General features: G+C 36.6%; 1 protein-coding gene across 3 annotated transcripts in view; it reads left to right on the top strand.

The window, feature by feature from the left end:
- Positions 1-24,259, top strand: part of Dpyd (dihydropyrimidine dehydrogenase) — a 709,900-nt gene that overhangs the window by 139,082 nt on the left and 546,559 nt on the right. The window lies entirely within an intron of this gene.

The following is a 24,259-nucleotide window of genomic DNA, read 5'->3' as shown; positions in this document are numbered from 1 at the left end:
GATTTTTAGCAAGGCAACCTCTAAAACCCTGTAACATCTCTACCTAGAGACAGTTCCTGTGTAGGATGATAATTTTCTTCTGTCTTCTGCTTTCTGGTTTGTTTCCTTAAGTATTGTGTCCTTTATAATTTTTGAAGAAATAGCATTGCATATTTGTGCTACTTGTTATCTATGACTATGTTGATTGTTTACTCAAGTATATATACACACACGTGTGTGTTTATATGTTATGTTTAGTTTTTCTGGTCCTGGGGCTTGAACGCAGGGCCTGGGCACTGTCCCTGAGTTTCTTTTGTTCAAGGCTAGCACTCTACCACTTCAGCCAGAGCACTACTTTCAGCTTTTTCTGTTTATGTGGTACTGAATTGAACCTAGGACTACATGCATGCTAGGCAAACACTCTACCACTAAGCCACATTCCCAGCTCATTCATGTGTGTGTATTTTAATTAAATATTTTAAAATCAGCATCAGATTTAACTTTAAGATTATTTTTCTCCACAAAATATTTTAAGGCTTACTTTTAAGATCTTTCACACAAGTTGGACTAGTTTGAAACAAAATAATTTTCTCCTTAAAAAAAATGGAATGGCTTAACCTCCACAAATGGTCTCATAATTATCTAAAATGAACTTAATGACAAATGTTTTCCAGAATGATAGGTTAAATGTTCTATTGTAGCCCAAATATGTGACTGATTATTCTATACTTGAAAAATGTTTTAAAAATGTGTCTTTTTGAAGTAAAGAAATCTATTACAACTTGGTTGAAAATTGCTTTTCTATTGCCTTAGAAAAATTTGTATAATTGTATCCAGCTCTTGTATTCTTTAGGAATAAAAAATGGCTATACCTAGAGTACTTCATTCCTTCCAAAAAATAATCCTTTCCTCTTCCCACAGAATACTGCTGCTGAATGGAAATCAAAGTATAGTCTGCAATTTCTGAATGGTTTATAAGAATCTGGGACATTTTGTCAATAGATAGATGAAGAAGCCTTCTAATAAGTTATATCATAGTAAATGCTTTTCTTTTGTAATATTAAATGAAAAAGTTTTTGCACTACTTTAACTTTGGAAGGGAATTATCTGACTATAGCATTGTTAATGTTAGAAATGTTATTTTATTTCTTGCTTTTTATTACTTCAATATGACTAGCATTTATTGTATCTTCAAATTGTATTTTGTGAAATCCATTTAGCTGTATTTAAAGAGCTCTCTTTACACCTTCCTTTATGTGTAAACTTATGTAAGGTCGTACTGATGAGGGAAAGATACATTTTGAAATAAATACTTGTGACTTTGGAATTACAGAATGCATATGGTTTTTAAACTTAACAATTAAAACATTGAGCATTTATCCATATTGTATTAGGAATTAAGCCTTTTTAATTGAATTATTTCAATTTTGACCATTTATCCATATAGTATTAGGAATTAAGCCTTTTTAATTGAATTATTTCAATTTTTACATGACAATAACTGTGTGATTATCTAACTTACAAGGAAAATGACGACTAGTTTGGAATGTGAAGAAATACTTAACATTTTTTACATTATCATCTCAGATCTTAATGTAACTTCTAAAATGACAAAACAATGATGAATGAATTTCTTTTCCTGTCAATCAGTGGTTTGTGTGAAATTCTTGCCTGCATGGTAATATTTGACAATGCTTGCAGAAAAAGAATATTCAAGATCAACTAAGATTGAAGTAAACTCAAACTCGGAGTACATTCAGGGCAAGAGTCAATATTTTGTAAATTCTTTACCCATGATTAGGAAGTTTTTAATATTATGGTAACATGAACATAGGAACACAAATGTCTTAGAAAATTGCAGATTATATAGCTCTCTCTCTAGAGAGAGAGTTGAGCTTAAGAATTCTGCTGTGAGGAAGAAATACAGGTATGTATTTCAGAAAACTCTTCTTGGATTTCCAAAACTTACATTTCTAAAACTTCCACAACTTTTTATTCTTCTTCTAGGTTATCTCTGTTAAATTGAAAAACTGTAGACTTATTAATGAGACACTTAAGTAAGACTCAAGCAGTCTTCTATTATAATAGTAGGTTTTCTCTTAACTACTGAATCTCATTTTAAAATGATGCTCCAATTCTGGCCCTATTTAATGACAGGCCTAATGACACGAATGACAATTTTTTTTAAGTTTGTAGTTGATACTTGTGGAGGATCATCTCACCTATCTATCAAGGACCATAGTAAAACCAGCCAGCCAATCCAGAACTCAGTGGCTTTAAACAATAAGCACTTATTTTACTTTGGGGTTTATGTAAGGCACATGTGAGGGCTGAGTCGTGTAGGTAGTGAAAACAGTTTTAGGCTTTGGGCTCCAAATCTTGACATTCCATACATGGGTCCACCATTCACCTCATATGTCATATTATGACACATAATGATGATAGATAGAGAAGGGAGATGATAGAGAAGGGAGATTTATAGAAGGCACGTCAGCTCATCCTCCACCATCTTTGAACAGAGATAAGAGTTAGATTTAAATAGGCAGAGAGTTAGAAAGAGGCAAAAGGTATACAGAGTAAAACAGTCCTAGTCCTGATGTGATCTGATTGTTATTTTCACAGTCCTTGTTTTCATAGGGGTGCTACAGAAGTTATAGAAACGAGAGCAGTCTTCATCTAAAGGAACCAATCTAGTCAGACAAACAAGTCATTGTTGCCTGTTCTGAACAAGCAATGCTAGTCCGTTCTGAACAGGTCCTGTTGTTCCTTTCTTTGGAGGATTTTCAGGTTTTTGTTTCTGTTTTTCCTTTTCCTTTCCCATCCCTCCTTGTAAAGATGCTGTTGGATCAATCCTGGCTTTCCTAGATTCCAAGGGGGCTGCAAGGGCAAACAAATAGAACAAAGAACATAGGCAAAAATGCACGCTGATGTCTGGGTGTTCTACTTCGAGTTAATTCACGGCCCACATAGAACACTGACAAGTATAGTAGTTCTGCTGTGGGGACTGGCTTTGGTTTGGTTTGGTTTGGACACGTTTGGGATGGGTTTGGTTTCCACCACTGGACTCTTCTTCCCTATGGCTTTTCATTCTTCACCAAGCAAGTCTGGGCTTGCTCCCGTACAATTGCCAGGGTTCCAAGAGAGGAAGTGGATGCATGCTGGGTCTCTTGAGCTCTAGATTCAGAGACATCATCCTCTTACTTCTGCCATATACTCTTGGCAAAAACAATTTGCGGCATCAGCTTTATCTCAAGGAGGGGGTCACCAGGTTTGGTCGGAAGGGAGAAGCTGCAGAGTCTTGGCGACAATACTGATCATGGAGGCTAAAGGAATTTCTCAATATGTCACTAGTATATTGGAGACCAACGGATCCGACTTATAGATTTCTCTCCTCAAAGAGGGATATATTCTCTCTCCCAATCCAGTACCCTAGGAAGCTGAATCCACTTCCAGCACTGTGCTATGTCCATAGTCTCATCAGCTACATCGAGTACTGATAGATGCCTCCTTAATTTAACTCTTAACAAGGGAGAAGAGTGGAAATAGCTAGTAGGCACTAATCCCACAGTAATTCAGAAATCACACTGGAAAATGGTAGCAGGCATCCCCAGGGAAAACATAGGGAGTGTTTCTCTATCAGTTCTACCCTTGTTTCCTGGGGGTTAACTCCCATACACATTACTCCCCAAAGTACCCTAGCAGCTCTTGGCTTTCTTTGCCCTCTTGATGACTTTCCTAGTCTGCTTCTGGAGAAAAAAAGGTTCATCTGCTCTGAATAGTTTCTCTCTCTCTCTCTCTCTCTCTCTCTCTCTCTCTCTCTCTCTCTCTCTCTCTCTCTCTCTCTCTCTCTCTCTCTCTCTCTCTCTCTCTCACACACACACACACACACACACACTTTCTCTCTTTCTTTCTTTCTCTTTTTATCAGTCTTGGGGTTTGAACTCAGGGCCTAGGCACTGTCTCTGAGTTTCTTTTGCTCAAGGCAAGCACTGTACCACTTGAGCCACAGTGCTACTTTTGGCTTTTTCTCTTAATGTGGTACTGAGGAATTGAACCCAGGGCTTCATGTATGCTAGGCAAGCACTCTACCACTGAGCCACATTCTCAGCTCCTGAATAGTTTTCTTAGACATTTTTGCCCATGGAATAATTGAAGTCTCTGATTATCTATGATATTCACTGTAAAAGTTTTCAGGTACTTTGAAAGTCTGGTTATTGTTTTCACTGAAATACTTTTCTTTCAACATCAATGCTATTTTTGGATTTGGTTTCTTGAGACTACTACGTCTTTGAAGATTTCTAGAAGTACTCCTCCCCTCTTCTTCCCTTGGATACTCTTCATTTCCTTCTGAGGTCTTAGCAAAGGGTAGTATAGCCAAAGCCATGATATCAGCTTATTTTCCTAGCTTTATTCTACATTGAAAATCTTCTGCCAATTGAGAATACTAAATGAAGTAATACCATTTCATTGTGTAGACTGCCTTTCTAGCTTGGTGGTTATGTCCTCTGCCATACTGAAACTTTTTTGTTTAATGTAGTCCCATTTATCAAATGTGTCTTTGATTTGCTATGCTTCTGGATCTTAGAAAGTTTCTTACCTGTGCCTGGAGCTCTTATGTTTCCCCTAATCTTTCCTGTAGTTTCATGGTTTCAGGTCTTACATTGAGGTCTTTGATCCTTTTTGAATTGATGCTGGTACAAGGTGATATAGGAGGATCTCATTTCAGTTTTCTGTATGTAGGCATCCAATTTTCCCCACATCATTTGTTTAAGAGGCTGTCTTTCCAGTTCCAATGCCCCTCAATAGAAAAATGAATTAAAATGTGGTATATATACATAAAGGAATTTTACTCATCTATTAGAAAGAATAATATTGTACCTTTGTAAAGAAATGGACAGACTTGAAAACATTATGTTAAGTAAGTCAGGACCAGAGAGGCAAAGGAAGATAGATTTACCTTATAAACCTTTAAGTCAATATGTTGGGTGGTATGCATATATATATATATATATTATATATGTATATGTATATGTATATGTATATGTATATGTATGTATTAGTAGATTCAAGGGAGAACTTAGTGTAAATCCTTAGAAAGATAGAGTCAAAGTTCAGCAAAATGAAGCACTAGGAAGTACGTACTCGAAAGAGGTAGGGTAAGCCAAGGGGAACTGGGAAGATAAAGAGGAAAATAGAGGCAGACTGCTATCAAGAATCCAATTTATATCCTACACAATTAAGAAGAGTGAGGGAAGAGGTAGGTAAGAGAGATGAGTGAGAATCTGAAAGGGTGACACTGGTCAAGATGTATTGTGTTCATAAACGGTTTGGTTAAATGGCAACTCCTTTGTACAAAGAGTTAAAGATAATAAAAACATAATAAATATTTCATTTTCCAAGGCAGGTAGCCTTGGTCTTTCTATATTTTCTTTAAATTTTTCTTGTAGAGGAAGAAGTACTGTTTTACTTTTTCTTATTATCAGCCTGCCATGCTCATGCAGCAAAGCACCTGTCAACTTGAATAAAATGCATAAAAAGTTACCTTGCCAAGGTCCTTAAATCTACAAGGCATTTTATGCTTTGAACCAAGCATGGACAGCAGTTTTACACTTGTTTCTATATAGCAAAGTCAACAGCTTTTCCAGCACCAACCACTACTTCATCACTTTATTCAAGCTTTCCTAACTAACAGCTGACCAACCAGCTGTTTACATCTTTGTGACTGTGATTAGCCTATACCCACTACTTGATTCTAGACCTGGCACCTCACATATTAGCGTGATAGTATTGCCATTTGGTATAACTTTTCTATCCATTAGATAGATGACAAACGACCTCCAACTCAGTGGCTTAGAGCAGGATATGTATATTAACTTCTCAGGAGTCTGGGGACAATCTTGCATAGTTCAGGAGACTCAGGAGCTCTTGAGTCATTAGTTCCTAGTGCCTCCATGAGTATAAGGATTATCAAACAGCTCTCATCCTTGTGTCTCAAGCCCACCTGGGAGATGTAAGCCATTGAGTAGACATAGAATTTAGAATTCCTTCAGCAAACACACCGACTGCCACTGCTACTATCTCCCTTTGCTGGTTCTGGGTGTTCTGGGATTGCACACTGCAGCTTCAACAGCCCTCCCTTAGGATCACAACTGGTGAATATGCTGTCCTAATCACCACTATATTCTGCAGCCTTAGCCCATAGGAATGTAAATGAGAAATGTATTAAAATGAGAATTTAATATCAGAAAATTATTTTTAAAGTGAATGTTAGATAGTTAGAGAAATATTTATGGACAGAATTGACTGTCAGAAATTTATTTGCTGATGTATTAGCAATAGATACAGAAACGGAGAAACATAAGGTGCCAAAGCATTTCTTTTTTTTAATAAAAATTATCCTGAGGTGCTGATGGCTCATGCCTATAATCCCAGCTACTCAGGAGACTGAGATCTGAGGATTGCAGTTCAAAGCCAGCCCAGGCAGGATAGTCCCTGAGACTCTTATTTCCAATTAACCACCAGAAAACTGGAAATGGTGCTGTGGCTCAAGTGGTAGAGCACTAGCCTTGAGCTGAAGAGCTGAGGGACAGCACGCAGACCCAGAGTTCAAGCTTCATGACTGACCAATATATTTATGTCTATATCTGTCTGTCTATCTATCTATCTATCTATCTATCTATCTATCTATCTATCTATCTATCTATCTATCTATCTTTATAATTATCTACAAAGGCGCTCTCATTGAGCAAAGCAGCTTGTGAATACAATGCATCTTGATCTGTCACCCCCTTCAACATTCTCACCCCTCTTTGATTCACCCCTTAATTATGTGATATGTTCAATGAATTCTTTTTTAAATATGTTTTGATTTTTGTTCCTGAGTAGCTAGCATTACAGGTGTGAGCTACCAGTGTCCCGCTATAATGAATTATTGACTACATTCTCCCCACACTTTTCCTACTTTATTCTACTACCCTTCTCTCTTTAGCCCCCACCCTCTTCTTGGATATATACATTTTACTGGTGCTGATTTTGTTAGGCTTTGACCTATTTCTAAAACAATTATACTATTTGAGCTTCCATACAGCTTATTATACTTCAGTTAATTCATTTGCAACCACTTGCCTACCAACATGTTTACTTCTCAATTTATAGGTACATGCTATCTTATCACAAATAAGGCAAACTGTGCTACCTTTGTTTTTCTGGGTGTGGCTTAGTTCACTTGGTAGAATATCATTCTTTCTAATAGATGAGTAAAATTCCATTGTTTCTATATACTATGTTGTCTTGATCCATTCATCCACTGAGGGGCATGGGAGCTGATGTTGGGTATGGTGAATAGTGTAGTAATGAACATGGTTGTGCTGCTAGCTTTACTGTAATCTTGTTTTTGTTTTATTGAATAGATGTTCTTGTATATTCTACCAACAGCTCCAACAAGTTTATGACAGTGATGTAAACTTGAAATAAAAAATTAAGTTCTCATTCAAGAGAAGTTAAGTGTAAGAGCATATTAAAACCTATGATCAGGGATTTTATGCTTTAAAACTTTAGAAAAGATTCAGAAATTTTACCCAAAATAGTAGCATTAAGACAAATATTTGAGGAAGATTACCTTTTTAGTGAGAAATATACTAGAAAAGAAGATAGAAATGTGTCAAACATGTGAGAATATTTGCCTTATAAACACAATCAAAGTATATTTAAGCCATTTCACTGACTTAATCACTATTTAATTTAACAAATATTCATTGAAAATGGTGGGCATTATTCAGGGAGTTACCATATATATTGAAATTAATATTGTTTTCAGAGAATTTCCAACCTATAAGGAAGAGAATTCCATAATCTTTAAAATAAATATAGTAAATAAAAGGGGAATTACTTATAATCCACATTGTAGCTCATAAGTCAATATAAATACTTATAATAAAATTTTACAGGATTTTAAGTTTATTATTATATATAGTTTAGTTATAAATATAATTATTTTACCTCTTTTCACTAAAAATATGGAAACGAAGTTGGAAAATAACTTGGTGTAAAGCCAAGAGTTTATTCTGGCTTAATTGAATTGCAAAATGCTAAAAAAGAAAAAAAATCACTTATAAACTTGAACATGGAAGGGCATGTAATTTCGCCTTTGTACTAACCTGAAACAGACTGGTGTAATTGACATCAAACTCATTAAGTGTTTAGAGATTGCATAAAGTATTTGGATTATAAATTGGGTGCTTGTGGCTCATGCCTATAATCCTAGGTAGTCAGGGGACTGAGATAGAGATTCATAGTTAGCCCAGGCAGGAAAATCTGTGAGACTCCTATCTCCAATTAACCACCAGAAAACCGCAAGGGGAGCTGTGGTTCAAAGTGGTAAAGAGTTAGCCTTGAGCAAAAACAGCTCAGGGATAGCACCCAGACCTTGAGTTCAAGCCCCATGAATGGAAAAAAAAAATGGGTTAGAGAATTGGAAAAATACTTAAAATGTTTCTCCTAGGAAGGCTGTATCAATTTGTGTTGTACTATATGTTAATGTTCAAAGCTACCATTTTACCTACTTAAATAGAAAATGAATTACTATGATTTATGGCTTTTCCCATTGCTTTTCTCCTTTCTTCCTTGTTTCTCTCTTTTCTTCTGCTCATGTTCTCTTTTTACTGTTGATTTCAAATTTTATATCTGCAACATTCCCTTTTCTTTTCTTTTTTTTTTTTTTTTTTTGGCCCTTTTGGCCTCTTGCTGAATTCTGTCACCTCCTCCTTTCTGGGATTCTTATTCTATCCTTTTGGCCTCCTCATGCTCCCCTTTCATGTCTTAGAACTTTTGTCGTTCTTTACATAAGAAGGAGAGTTCCACCCCTGGCCTAGGATTTCAAACAGGGGATCTTACTACACCCTGCTCCCTCAGGTGGGGTGCTTTGATCTTTTACACCAGAAACCTTGATTGTAAGCTTGCTCTGATTGTGGTTGAACCTGGAGCTTCCGTTCTGCCTTCTACCAGGGGTTTTCATTTCTTTCTTTGTGTATTGAAGTATCTTAGTTGTTCTTTAGGTTTTCTTTGTCCTGAAATGTGTGTGTGTGTGTGTGTGTGTGTGTGTGTGTGTGTGTGTGTGTGTGTGTAAGAGAGAGAGAAAGAGAAACTATACATCTGGAATAAGGTAAATAGAATAAAAAATACTCTGTCATTTCAGCCCAAATTCTTTTTTTTCCAGTTATTATTAAGTAGTTGTAAAAAGGAGTTATAATTCCATAAATTCAGCCAAAATACTTAGAGTAATAAAACTCAGTTCCTGTCCTGGCAACTCAGCACATTTTTTTTTCCCTTTCCTGTCCAGCTTGTCTCTGTAATGCTGACTCTCATGAAGAACAGAGATTTACATGGAATACATTATGTGCTTTTGCATTCCATGCCTTTGTTCATTCTTCTTCTACATAAATATATTCCTCCATTCTCTGTCAGTCAGTTTTCTGTAAGACTCAGTGTAAAAACCGCTTTTCTGGAACACTTCTCTTCATACTCTCCATTTGCACATGCCTTTAGTTTATCTTACCCTAATCATTCATAGAAGAATGTTTAAATATCTGTAGCCCATTAATAAGTTATTGTATAAAGTTGTGAACCATACTCTTTTTCTTCAAAATATAGTGCTTAGTCTGATGTTTTTCTCTAGTGGTTTGTAGGTGCTAAGAAAGTGCCTAATAAATTTTTAAATTAAATTAGAATTGTATCTTTTTAAATTTAGGATTGTGGGCTAAACACATAAGATTATAGAAAGTAATAGTGTAGTGTTTTATAATGTAGAGTTTATATATTTTACAAACCTCATTTTTTTAAAAAAAAAGCAGTATGTAGCAGATTTTACACATTGTTAACCAACCATGTACTCAAATTTAAAATAATGTAGAACAATGCTGGTTTGGATAAATAATATTGTATATATTTATATATAAATTGGTAACTCTAAGGGCCAAGAAATAGCCAAGACAGTGGTGAGATTAGAAGGAGCCATGTGGAAAGAGGAGAGAGTGAGGAATAGAAAATAATAGTAGAGGAGGTGAATTTAATCTAAGGACATTTGTATCTGTCTTAGAGACTTGCGCAGTATTTACAAATCAGAAACATAGGTTGAAAAATTGGAACCACTTTATCTCCATTACCCAATATTATCAAACAATTGGAACCAAGATTCCTGCCAAGTATTTTCCCATTTTTTTACTACTGTGGTTTGGATTTCATTCAGCTGTTTCACACTCTTTGAGTTTTTCTTCTAATCTACTTTTAGGATAGGTGTAACTCTTGGGCACAATCTGTGTTCTGCCTACTAGAAATTAATTTCTCTGATTTGAAGAAAATTACCTGCTTAAAATTTCCATGTTGTTTCATCCATTTGCCCCCAAATGATTTTTTTTAAATATTGTATTCTTGTAATCTTATATTTGCAAGAAGATATGGGTTCATGGTCTTTGTGTGATATGATGCTTTCTAGATAATCTAAACCTATACCTATGTCTCATAGATAAGAAATCTAAAGTTAAATAATGTGTTCAGGTTTATATAATTTGTCCATGACACAATGGGAGTTGGAAGGATAATAGAAAGTATTACAGCCTCCATGGTTTTTCATTGCAGAGGGAAAATTTGGATGGAGATCTCCGATCTGTCTTCTTCTGAAGGATCATTTTTGGTACTCTTGGTGGCTTCCTGGCGGGCCAGCTGATGGTCTTGTTTAACATATCTCACATGGCAAAGTCTTTTCTCATGACTTTGTCATTATTTTTTTTTCTCAGTTTGTACATATAATGGCATTTTTGCAGGTCAAAGAAATGGTGATTTACTACCCTGATGCTTTTGTGGGCATTCATGTGATAACACATATGTGCAAAATCAAAATCCATTTTTTCCCTAACAAGAAGTGTGTATGCTGTGGATCCCTCTGTATCCACTATTACAAACACTTCCCTTTTCCTTTTTTGTCTGAGACTAGGACTCAAACTTGGTATCTGACTCTTTTGCTCATTGGCTGATGTTCTACAACCTGAGCCACGCCTCCAGTCCCTACAGATACTTCTTTTGAATTCAGGTGTATGTACAATGCCTATTTTTCAAGTTAGTTGCCGTGAATACATTACAATCTTTAATACTAAATTCTAACTCTCTAAATTACTTGTAAATCTATTCAAGGGAATAGCTTCACAAGAAAGAATGTTTCTGTTAGTGGTGAGGTGTTATAAATAACCTTATAAAGATATAAATTCTCCCAAGATAGGAAGAAAATACCCTCAAAAGTTAAGCAATCATCATCATCATCATCATCATCATCATCATGCACATTAGTATTAGCTTGTTTGCTTAAAAAGCACTAGTTTTAATAACTGGCTACCTGCTGTCTGCTGAAAATCCCAAATGAACTCAGTCATCTTCTTATGCCTGACTGTTACCTCCTGTGTCATGTGCAGAGTATCTGCACTTTCGTGGTATTTGCATAACTTTATACCTCTGACTGTCTCTTCCCCCTGGTTAACTCCTGGTCCTCCTTGAGGTAGCAAGACCACTTCTAAATTGCTGACCCTGCTGCTTTGTGTTATAATTTGTTCATTATCTTCATCCCTAAACTACAAAAAAGCATTCATGTCTTTTGAACTTGAAGTAATTTTTCTCATTGCATTATATCTATTAGGTGTTGAAACAATATTTGATGAATGAATGAATGTCTTCCTGGGTCCAGTATACTAGGCTATAGGGTATACAGTTAACTTCAGAAAAGAATTATAGTTTGGAAAAATGCAGGAAGACAGAAAAGGAACTAAATAAGCTTTTTTGGGGGGGAGGTCGTTCATGGGGCTTGAACTCTGGGCTTGGGTGCTGTCCCTGAGCTCTTTAGCTCAAGGCAAGTGCTCTACCACTTGAGCCACAGCGCCACTTCTGGTTTTCTAGTGGTTTATTGGAGATAAGAGTCTCACGGAGTTTCCTTTCCAGGCTGGCTTTGAACTACGATCTTCAGATCTCAGCCTCCTGAGTAGCTAGGATTACAGGTGTGAACCACCGGCGCCCGGCTCTAAATAAGTTTTAAAGGAGGGTAGGTGGATGGAGCAAAAATGTCCCAGGAGATCATAGGCAATGCTACACCTTGCTGACAGTCCTGGAACTTTCTAGATAGTGAGTGTGAGCTAGACTTTGTGCATTTTGTATTGAGGGAAAAGTAGGAAGAAAGGCAAGAAAGCTAAAAGAATATAGCATGTTTAACTAGAGCTATTGCCGTTGTATTAGCATTGCCAAAATCAATACTGTAGTGTCGTCTTATATATAGAACTTCAACAACATCTCTTCAATAAAAAAGGACTTATGCACCCACTATGCTGGAGAACAGATTAATATCATCCTAGCTTGCCAAGCAATTTCCTCTCAGTGGGATTGTTCTGAAAAGTTCACTTAGAAAAACATACCAAGGAGGGAGCAGGTGGAGAAATTTCACAACTCGAGGGACAGGGTAGCCTATAAGAAAATTTTTTTTCTCTAAAATTTATTTTAATATGCTTCATTTTCTATTTCCTTAAAACAAGTAATTTCAATATTGTCTCATCATATAAAATGCATTTATGTATTAAAAATAGCCATTTTGTTTATTTTATATGTTTGCTTGTACTGAGGATTTGAGCTCAGGGACTTGAAATTGTTGGATGGATGCTCTATCACTGAGCCACATGCCTAACTCTTTGAACATTTATTCTAGATATGGGGAATGAGTAAGACAAAATTAAATGTCTAAGAGAAAGGCTCCCTTGGTAGAAGTAGATTCAGTTGTCATCCTACCTACTCTCCATCCTGTGGCCTTAATACTCCTCTCATGATCCACACAGGAATTTGTCTCTTCAAATGCAGAGTAGATCACTCTTGTGGTTCCATTGTGGCTGTTAATAATGAGTCAAAGAAAGGCCACTTGGAGAAACTGGATGATTTTCAAGCTACTGCTTAATAGAACTAATGGATCATGGTATCAGGATATCTATGGAGACATGTGTTTGGTTTTATGGTATGGTTGCCACTTTGGGTATAAACCTTGTGAGTTCTTGTATATTGTGTCCTTTGTGATTGCTTATGGTCACCTATTTTATTTCTTTTTTTTAAATTTTATTTTATTTTATTTGTGAACATACTGTACAGAGGAGTTACAATTACATGGGCAGGATAATGCGTACATTTCTTACCAAGCATTGCAGCCTCCTCCTTTGTTTACCCTTCATGTCCCTTCCCAGCCTCCCCCCTCCCCCGCAATCCCAATCCTTCTCCTTCCCCCCCTTCCCTTCCCCCCCCCCCCCCCGCACCGACATTGTAAAGCTCGTTTTGGACATGACAACTTGTACTTCTCATTGTTGCAACAGGTCCACCTGTATCCTTAAACAACTGGTTTTTCCCCATCTCCTCCACAAGTTATACTGACATCAAATATAGTGAAAGCAGGGGTTATACTGTGGGGGAGGGACATACAAAGCAACAAAGAGATAATCTTATAAATGCGTTAGAAACACATGCATGAAAGAAAAAAACATTAAAATACACATCTAAGGGTTCATTTTCCTGACATCACATTATCTGACCTTTTCCGCTTGACTCATACATATACTAGATAATACAAATAAGGGAAACCATGGGACCTATGTTTCTTTGGGCCTGGCTTACTTCACTTAATATAATTTTTTCCAAGTCTTTCCATTTCCTAACTATACTAAACAATACTAAAGCTACCAGCACAACTATGTTTATTGCAGCATTATTTACCATAGCTAAGATATGGAACCAACCCAGATGCCCCTCGGTAGATGAATGGATCAAGAAAATGTGGTATATATACACAATGGAATTCTATGCCTCCATCAGAAAGAATGACATTGCCCCATTTGTTAGGAAATGGAAAAACTTGGAAAAAATTATATTAAGTGAAGTAAGCCACACCCATTTTATTTCTACTCAGAATGTTGCCACTTTACATCTCTAGTCTCCAAGTTCTATGAATTGGCCTGGACAACTGACGTGTTCCGTTTGGTTTTCTACTTAACATTAATTAGGCAATCACTACAAACACAACATCTATACTTTTTAGGATCTTTTTTTGTTTTTGGTTTGTTGCAGAAACTAGTGTGATAGTCTTTGTCTTATAGTTTTCACCATATCACCATGAACTTTCCAAAACAGAATTCACCCCTGCATTGTACTCTACTGTTCCTACATAATAATGCTAAGATGACACAACCCTGACCTACATGATTATAAATACATGGAAGGCATTTTTCTAAGTGTTTCCAGTATATTATTTATTTAATCCTATATGTCATGTGTATTATATAATATTTATATAATGCTATAATGTGATGATGTCAAGACTATATTCATCAGTTTATATCAGAAAACCAAGGACATAAAAGCCCCCAAACTAGTGCTAGAATTGTACTTAAAGCTAGAATTCATTAAGCTATCTTGTCTCTTATGTAACTATGCTGTGGTAAATTCCCAATGGATGTTGTATAAAGAAAGGAAGACAGATGAGTTGAAGAAAGAGGACTGACTGACAGTGAGGTGAACATGAAGTGCTTGGACAAGAGCCTCTGAGACAGGTTTGCTGTGACATATCAATGAGTTATCCACCTGTCTGTGTCCAGTGAGATAGATCCAACTCATACATGCAGAATGGCGTGGAATTTGTGCATTGCTGTGGCCAGGGAGGAAGGGGAAATAGAAGCCTAGCAATCATTGGAAACCAGTCTTTAAAAGTTTCCCAATGGCCATTAAGGTTTTGACTGTGTATATGCCTTAGACTGCATCTGAGGAACTCTACATAGCAGGCTGCCCTGGCTTTTATACTTCACAATTACATAACCCTCCTGGACCAAAGCACTGAAAGGCAGGGATTAGAACAGAATGCAAAATGTTCTGCCTAATTCTTTCTCAGGAGGTATCTACTACAAGGAAGAAATGGAGGAGAGCTGTGATGACCTCTGATCACCCAGCAAATTCTCTGCTCTTTTCATTAGGATAGCTACATATGATTTCAATCCCTCCCATTCTGTTTCCTCCTCATGCTGAGCATTAAATAGCTTATCCCCAAGACATAGGTGCAGATGTGTGTATGTACACACTATGAAGAACTATATCTATAATGTTATCTTTACTTGGGTGCTGGTACCTAGCTATTAAGAAGGCAGGCATGTGTGAGGATTCTGGTTTGAAACCAGTTCAGACAGAAAAATCTGAGAGACTCTTAATCTCCCATTAACCAGCAAAATACTGGAAGTGGACTGGCTCAACTGGTAGCATGCGAGCCTTGAGTGGCAAAGCTAAGGGACTGAGCGCGTAGGCCCTAACTGAAGCCCTAGTGCTGACACAAGAGCTAAACAACACACTGATCAAGATGCATTGTATTCAGAAGCTGCTTTGTTACATGTACCTCCTGTGTACATACACTTAACGATAATAAAAATCAAAAGAAACATAAGCAACCATAACAGAGGGAGCCCAATGAGCACAACTCCAAACCTGGAGGAAAGATATGCTGAATCGTCCCTCTTTCCTTCTCACACCTCCACGCCATCTGAGGAGAAACTTGCTTTTCCCTGGTAAGCTTCTCGAGGGGTGTAATTCATTTTAGCCTTTCCAACGGCAGGAGAACAATAAGTGTTTGTTGCTGAAGGAGTGAGAGAAAGAAAAAATAAAGAATGAAGGCACAGTGGAAATGACGTGTTAAGATCCTCTGGACCACAAACGCATTTAATTTCTATTACCCTTACTCAGATCCTTCATTCCACTTTCCTGAACCTAATGGAGCATGTGACGTACAGTGACAACTTTGTCAGGGCTCTAACACGGGCATAGTTGATGGAACTTCTTCTTTTAACAAAACCATGTATTATTTGCCTGTAGCTTTTTATTTTCCTGTTTCTAGCGTTTAAGTCGTTTGGAACTGTAGGCGGTTCATTTTAATGACTGTGTTCAAGATATTATCTCTGAACACTGTGTTCTTTAGCTCCTAGCCTAATTTTGTCAAGCATCTACTGTTAATGATTAGATTATCTTCATATTCCTTCATTTTCTAAGCAGTGTCATTGCCTGAAACCTAGATCCACCTAAAGATATGGACCTAATTGAAAAGATTAAACATTTATGTTCTTATCTGTTGTTTGTTGCCTGTATTTATTAATTTCCTGGAATTTCTGCATAGTCTTCATGGGCAGTGTCACCACCGACTTTAAGGGACTAAACTACTAAGAATAGAAATAGTATCTTTATTGTTTGCACAAAGCACTCCATGTAGTAATAATCTTCACAACAGGTTTAAAGATGACAGATTGGGTTTTTGTTCCAAATATTTGATAGGGACCATGATAAATTAGGATTAGTCATGATTAAAAATATTGTTGATAATTTTTATTTTTTCCCTCCGTGATGTGTGAATATTTCTAAACATTGCTAATTCTAATATTGCTAATAATGAGATTGTTCTTGTTGACTTCACTTACTTATAGGGAATTGCTTTATAATATCATGATCCATTTGTTACATTTATCTAGTGTTAGAAAAATGAGGAGTTTTTGTTAGCTTGTTTATTAAAATGGTCACTGTAAAATACATAATAATGATTAGGCTGTGCCTGAATTTACTGCGCTGAATCATATGTTCAGCTTATTGGAAATTGATGACTATTGTCAGGATCATAGCAGAAGGGAAACAATGAATGATACTGGCAGATGGGCTTTAGCTCAAGTTGAATCTGGGGAAGATTCAGGGTTCACAAACTGTGAGAAAATATCTGGAGTTACCACAAACTATAAAGATCTTAAAATAGAAATGGCAGAGAAAACCCTGAATCACAGACCCTAAGGAAGTCTTTTTCAATTTCTTAGTGACTACCAGAATCAAAGGAATAGGCAACAAGGTATTCCAAATGTAAATCATGGAAGGAAACTTTGTGCTTTAGTATAAATGTATTTTTATTGAGAATAACACATATCTAACTCTTTAGGTTCTTATAACGATATGAGTTCATAATCTGATTTGTGGCGTTGAAAACCCTTTGTACAACTACTTAAAACAGAAAAGAACTTAAAGGAAAAAAGATCTGAGTTAATATTTGTTTACTTTATGGAATGATTACAAAGATGAAATGAATTAATATTTATAAAACAGCAGCCCCTGCATAGTTATTAAATGAAAAACAATTATTTTTCATTATTGCTGTCTACTATATAGGTGTTTGAAGGAAAATTACAAAACACAATTTTTCCAGACATGAAAAAACATAACTGGTAAATTGACATTTTTCTGTCTTTTTCATCTAATTTCAAATGAGTCTATTTCTAAGCTGACTAAACCCCAAGACAAAGGAACCCTACCATTTTCTCACTGGAGGAGGAAATAGAAGAGAGACTAGAAAAGTGAATCAGCTGCAGCAGCCTAATGTGATAATTGCTTTGATGAAAGAACCCACAAGGTGCTATGAGAGAGAGCTGAATGGCTGTGGTAGAGCTGACCAGCAGCCTCCAAGAGCAATGAGGGCTGAATTGTGAAGTAGGCTTGCTGTATAACTCCCCTACAAAGGGAAGAGCCCGTTGGTAGGAGTAGAAGTTGAGAATTACTGCTCTGCTCATGCCACTCTAGGCAGAGTTCTAGCTTGGAGACAGTGCAAGAATGAAGTAGACGCTTTGGTCAGGTTTTTAAGGGACGAGGATGGTGATGATCAGATCAAGGTTCTAAAAAGATGATCAAGATTTTGTAGAGCATCTTTGTAGACAGTGGGCTGAGGACCTTTTCCTTTCACTGGGGTAAACAGTGGAGATTTTGTCAAGTTAAAGAAAGGATATTTAAAATGTTAACTTAGAATGCATATTACATTGGGAATTTATTCTTTAAGAAATAATGACTTTTAAGGAAAACTTGTAGGTACTCCACAGCTGATACTCAAGAACTGCAAGAAGAAAATTCAGTCTGGCTTTGGCCCCCAAGAGAGATCAGAGAGAGAGAGAAAGAGAGAGAGAGAGAGAGAGAGAGAGAGAGAGAGAGAGAGAGAGAGAGAGAGAGAGAGAGAGAGAGAGAGAGAGAGAGAGAGAGAGAGAGAGAGAAAGAGAGAGAAAGAGGAAAATGAGACAAGAGACAGAGATAAAGAGAACATGTATCTATATCTATCATCTAGTTATCCCTCTCTCTATATCTGTATCTATCTGTATCATTTATTTATACCTCTCTCACGATATCTCTCTATACCTATCTACCTGTCTATTTATCTAGACCTAGATCTTGATAGATCTGAGAAAACATGTAGAAAAACACACATGAGATCCAGAAAATCACACAGAAAAAGAAACCTAGAGAGAGAAATAGAGAAATACAGAAACACTGAAAGAGAAACCTAGGAACAGAAACAGAACAAAAACAAAATTTGTAGACACACTCACAATAATTGAAACTCAACTGAAAGCCTTTCACATGAAGTTTTAATAAATCCTCTACTTCACCAGAGAAGAATTTAGTACATAGCAGGTGCTTGTATTATTCTTCCTGCTTTGGTATACCTACAGTGCTAAGATACACAACAATTTGTTTCTATATTCTGTTATTGGTGGATGCTATCACTAATTTCAAGGCCCAGTATTGTCTTCAGGGTTGTTTGAACTAAATGAGTCCCTCCAGCTCTTGTGTAGTTACTTACTGACTGTTTCTATGACCGGATCTGAGCCTTTGCTCTGTTCGCTTTGTGAGCCACCAGCCACCCATTGTGGTTAGTGTGTGAAAACCTCTTCACGGACTCCTTTGTAAGACTTTGGAAGGCTTATGGAGGGAGGAAAATGCACATGGGAGCACTTGGGTTCGTGTGATCAATTCATAGGAGCAATGCAAAAGATAAAAAAAACTCACTAGATAGTTTGATTTTCTTGACAATGAGAACCTATATCTTATTTTTAAAAAATTCTATATTTTTCTTGTACATTACAAAAGAAAAAAGAGAGAAAGCTACAAATAACACAGCATTGTACAATGTAAAATGAACCCAAATCTTAATCTAGATGCTCTTTGATAGGTCTAAAAATGAAGACAAGGTTTTTGTTTTCATAATCACTAAGAGTTACATAGCCATAAGTTATTTATGAGTGAAACTATTTGACTATTTCATGTTTCATAGACTATATACCACTTTTATATTATTACTACTGTACTATTTCTGAAATTACCTACAAATTAGTTATTATAAATATATGTACACATATGTATGCTTATATATATGAAGAGAGAACAGTTTTGAAATTTGCTAAAACATTTATTTTTAGAATATATATCTCTAACTATCTGTCTGTCTGTCTATATGTCTTTATTACCTTTCCTAAAGGGACTTTATTGATATTCAATAAAGATACAACAAATGTTTCAAAATTTAGAAAGATAACTTACACAGCATATAGATATGTTCCTAAAATGATGTTTTTGTTTCTATGAAGGCTGAAAAGATGCTTGATATAAATCAGACTTTATGACACTACTGGGAAAAATAGTCCAGGTGAAATAAGATTATTGTGCAGTAGGAAAACTATAATAAAAACTGTCAGTACTGTCACCTAGTTTCCTCCAAGGTCTGTAAAAGATCAAAAGTATATTGAACATCATGTAACAGTTGTCTAAAACGTGAAAGGGACCACAGTTGGGGTAAGTAACAATATACTGGTTTGAAAAAAGATAAGTATGACTGGTAGCTAAATTAGAAATGGTAGTCCCATCTGTCACATGCCCTGTGGAGCAGGGGCTTTTGAAAATGACTGCGTGTCAACTAAGCATGCAACAGATTTTTAAAAAATAGATGTATGTAATTACATGTATAAGAACCTATTAAAACTAAAATCCCATATAAAATTAAACATTGACTTCACTGCATAGAAGCATCAGATTTGTATATAGACAGCATATTTTGACAGAGACAAGCTCTACCCTCCCCTGTTAAGGTGAGAAATATTTTGTAGTCTTTTCCTGGCTGGCATCAATAGAAAAGCAGAAGGGAAAACTATCCCTAAGCAGAGATATTAAAAATACAGACTAGATTAAGACAAAATGAATAGAAAAAGAGGAGGGAAACCATTATGATCACATGACTTCTCATATTTAACAAAGATAAATAGATACTTAACTATATACATCCACAATAAATAACAGCCCACCTGTAGGTATTGTGTTGTCTTGTTCAAATATATGGGCTTCATGTCCTAAAACAAGAAAAGTGAAGTCAAGAATTAAGTACCAATAATTAAGCTAAGGGTATGCAAGCTATACTCCTAAACTATATCTTTTGAACCTATACACTTTCAGTATACTTTGATACATTTAAGGTGTGTGGAGCAAGCACATTAGAGAATTTAATTAATATTGGAATATGTGAATCATGCTTGCATATCCAGACACACAAGAAACATATCATCCATATATGCTATTTATTATTTGACTTATTTACAATGGCCACATTTAAAATAGGTCATATAAAAAAGCTATGTTCCAGGAACATGGCTTCTTACTCATTACTGCAAACTGGTACACCTGGATACCTGTATGAGTGTTGGTACCAAGCCACTTCAGACATTTCAGAGTTTGATGTCTAATTGGTAGCAAACATTTAATAAGCACATTAACAGTTTTTGTATTCATTAAATCTAACTCCTTCCATGTTATTGATATGTAAAAATACTGTGGAGTGCTTAATATTTTATTCCTAGTGGTTTCAATGTGTTTATTTATTGTTATCATAAAGGTGAAGTACAGAGGGGTCACAGTTACATAAAGCATGTAATGAATACATTTCTTTTTGGACAATGTCACTGCTTTCCTTCTGTTGTACATTTCATTTTCAACACAGCGTTCAATGAGTACCACTGCTGTTCACCCTTTGTCCCTCCATTTCTGTGTACTCCTCACCTTCCCAAAGACAGAAAAATGAGCAAACAAGACAGAAAAGGGTAAGAGAAAACCTTTTGTTTCCATTTCCTAGTGTTCATTTTCATAAATATTAATTTATATAATCAGAGGCACGGAGTCTCTGCCCCTCTGTGTTCTTCCCTAAGTGTTTCCTCTTTTGGTCTCACTGCATGTGAATGCCCAGAGTCCTGTATAACTTATTATGCCCTAATGTAATTTAGATCTGTCTTCCTCATATGAGAGAAAACTTGTGCAGTTTGTGTCTCTGAGCTTGGCTTACCTCACTTAGCATGATTTGTTCTAGGTTCATCCATATCCCTGAAAAATGGCATAACATCATTTTTTCTATTGTCTGTGTAAAAATCCGTTGTATGATTATTTATTTTTAATTCCATTCAACAATTTCATTTCTAAGCTATTGTCATTTCCTTTTTACATGGGTGGTGGAATTCTTTTCAATTTTATTTTTATTGTAAAGGTGATGTGCAGAAGAGTTACAGTTACAGAAGTCAGGTGATAAGTACATTTCTTTTTGAGCAGTGTCAGGGCTGGGAAGGTGGCTCAGTGGTAGAGCGCTTGCCTTGAATGCATAAGGCCCTGGGTTCGATTCCCATGTGGTGCTGTGGCTCAAGTGGTAGAACGCTAGCCTTGAGCTGAAGACTTGAGGGACAGCTCCCAGGCCCAGAGTTCAGGCCCACAACCGGACCCAAAAAAAAAAAAAAAAAAAAAGCTTTTTGAGCAGTGTCAGTCTCTCCCTCATCGTCTCCCAGTTTTCCCCTCCCAATTTCCTTCCCCTCCATGTGTATAGTCCATTTCCCATATAGTGTTTAATGTGTATCACTATTGAATTGGTTCATCCTTTGTCCCACCCTCCTGTGCTTCCCCATCCCTCCCCAAATCAGATAAACTTATATACAAGACAAAGGATACAGAAATCAAAAACAGTGACAGCAGGCAATAAAACGAAGAAAAAAGAAAGAAAGAAAAAAAACCCTGAAAACAATACAATAAAAAAACTCTTTTGTTTCCATTTATTGGAGTTCATTTTGATAAGCATCATTTTATATGATCATATGCACATAGCTCTTGAGCCCTTGTGATCCTTTCTTAAGAATATCTTCCTTTGTTCTCACTGTGTGAATGTTTAGAGTACTGTTTAATCATGTCCAAGTGTAATTGTTTGTCTTTTACTATCTATTGGATTTACTTGTAGATGTATAGGCACATTCTAATTATTGCAAATTAGAGAAACGCAGCCTGTGTTTCCTTGGGTCTGGCTTACTTCATTGGTATAATTTTTTCCAAGTCTTTCCTTATGAATGGGGTGATGTCATATACAATTCCCTTGTCAATATACACCACATTTTTTTGATCCATTCATCCACTGAAGAGCATCTGGGTGGAATCCATATCTTAAGTATGGTAAACAATGCTGCAATGAATACAGTTGTGCTAGTGGCTTTAGTGTGACCTGGTTTGTAGTCATTTGGATGCATGCCCAGGAGTGGAATTGCTGGGTCATAAGAAATTCTAACAAATGGGGTGATATTATTCTTTCTGATGGAGGCATAGAATTTCATTATACATATCTATCTATCTATCTATCCATCCATCTATCTATCTATCTATCACATTTTCTTGATCCATTCATCTACTGAGTGGCATCTGGGTTGGTTCCATATCTTAGGTATGGTAAACAAGGCTGCGATAAATATAGTTGTGCTAGTCACTTAGGTATAGCCTTGTTTGTGATCATTTGGGTAAATGTCCAAAAGTGGGATTGCTGGGTCATAGGGGAGCTCTATGTGTAGTCTTTTGAGGAACCTCATACTGCTTTCCAAAGTGGTTGAACAAGTTTACACTCCCACCAACAATGAAGCAGGGTTCCCTTCTGTCCACATCCCCTCCAGCATCTGTTGTTGTTAGGGTTCTTGATTAATAGCCATTGTAACTGGGGTGAGGTTGTTAGGTTTTTAAAAAGAGGTGGCCGAGTAAGAACAGCACCACGCATGAGGTATTCAGGTAAGGGGTAGGTTTATTCAGTAGAACTGCTGGGACCAAGCAAGGTTGGCACTCCACGTGGCTGGGAAAGGCCTGGGAATGAGAGAGAGGTGGGAAAGAGAGGAAAGAGAGAGAAAAGAGCTAGCAAAGAGCAGAGAGAGAGCATGTCTGGGAAAGGTGGAAAAGAGAGAGAGCTAGGAAAGAGAAGGGAGCTAGAAAAAAAGAGGAAAGAGCTAGAAAAGAGCAGAGAGCAGAGAGAGCTAGAAAAGAGCAGAGAGAGAGCTAGAAAGAGCAGAGAGAGAGCTAGAAAAGAGAAGGGAGCTGGAAAAGAGAAGAGAAGGAAAAAACTGAGAGCTAGAAAAGAGCTTCTGGGCCTGGGGTAGGCCTTATTTAGGGTATGGGCGGAGAAGGGTGTGGTCACCTCAAATTCAGATATGACCTCTTCCAGGTGTCCCAGTTGCCTAGGTAATGCAGGTACTGGGTGGAGACTTTGCTGTGAGGAGGGTGGAGTCTGCTCGCCATCCAGGAGTGATATCTCAATGTTGTTTTGATTGCATTTCTTTTATGTCTAGAGAAGTTGAGCATTTCTTCATGTGTCTATTGGCCATTCTTACTTCATTGCCCCATTTGTTAGGAAATAGAAAGATTTGGAAAAATTATATTAAATGAAGTAAGCCAGGCCCAAAGAAACATAGGTCCCATGGTTTCCCTTATTTGGAATAACTAGTATATGTCTAGGACAAGAAGAAAAGGTCAAAAGCTATGTACATATGACCATATAAGATGATCTTAAGCAAAATGAACCCCAAAATAGGAACACAAGTGGTTTTTTTCTTTCTTGCTATTGTTTTTAATGTACATATAATGTACTATGTGATTTTTTTTGTGTGTTTCTTTTGCATGTTCTTCCCTCACTGTATTTGATTCAGGTGCCCTGAATCTTGTGTATACATTTTTATAATTTGGGAGGGTAAGGGAAATAACAAAATGCTTAAGTAAGGTTGTAGTTTAACCCATTGTAACAATGAGATGTACAAGACACTATGTTGAAAACGAAGTTTACAATTTTGGGGTGGGTGGGAAGGAGGAGTTGGGGAACTAGGGGGGGAAGGGATGTTAGGGGAAAAACAGACAAGAATACAAGGCTTGATAGGAAATGTACTCATTACCCTACTCATGTAACTGTAACCTCTCTGTACAGTATTTTTACAATAAACACACACACACATATACGAAAGAAAACTCTATGTTTAGACTTTTGCAGAACCTCCATATTGCTTTCTAGAGTGGTTGAACAAGTTTACATTCACACCAATAGTAGTATTCTCTTTTGGCCACA

This window comes from Dipodomys merriami, unplaced genomic scaffold (genome assembly GCF_024711535.1).
Source record: "Dipodomys merriami isolate MVZ:Mamm:240054 unplaced genomic scaffold, mDipMer1.0.p SCAF_7, whole genome shotgun sequence".
Lineage (NCBI taxonomy): Eukaryota > Metazoa > Chordata > Mammalia > Rodentia > Heteromyidae > Dipodomys > Dipodomys merriami.
Note: the sequence above shows the minus strand (reverse complement) of the source record. Positions and strands in the feature narration are given on the sequence as shown.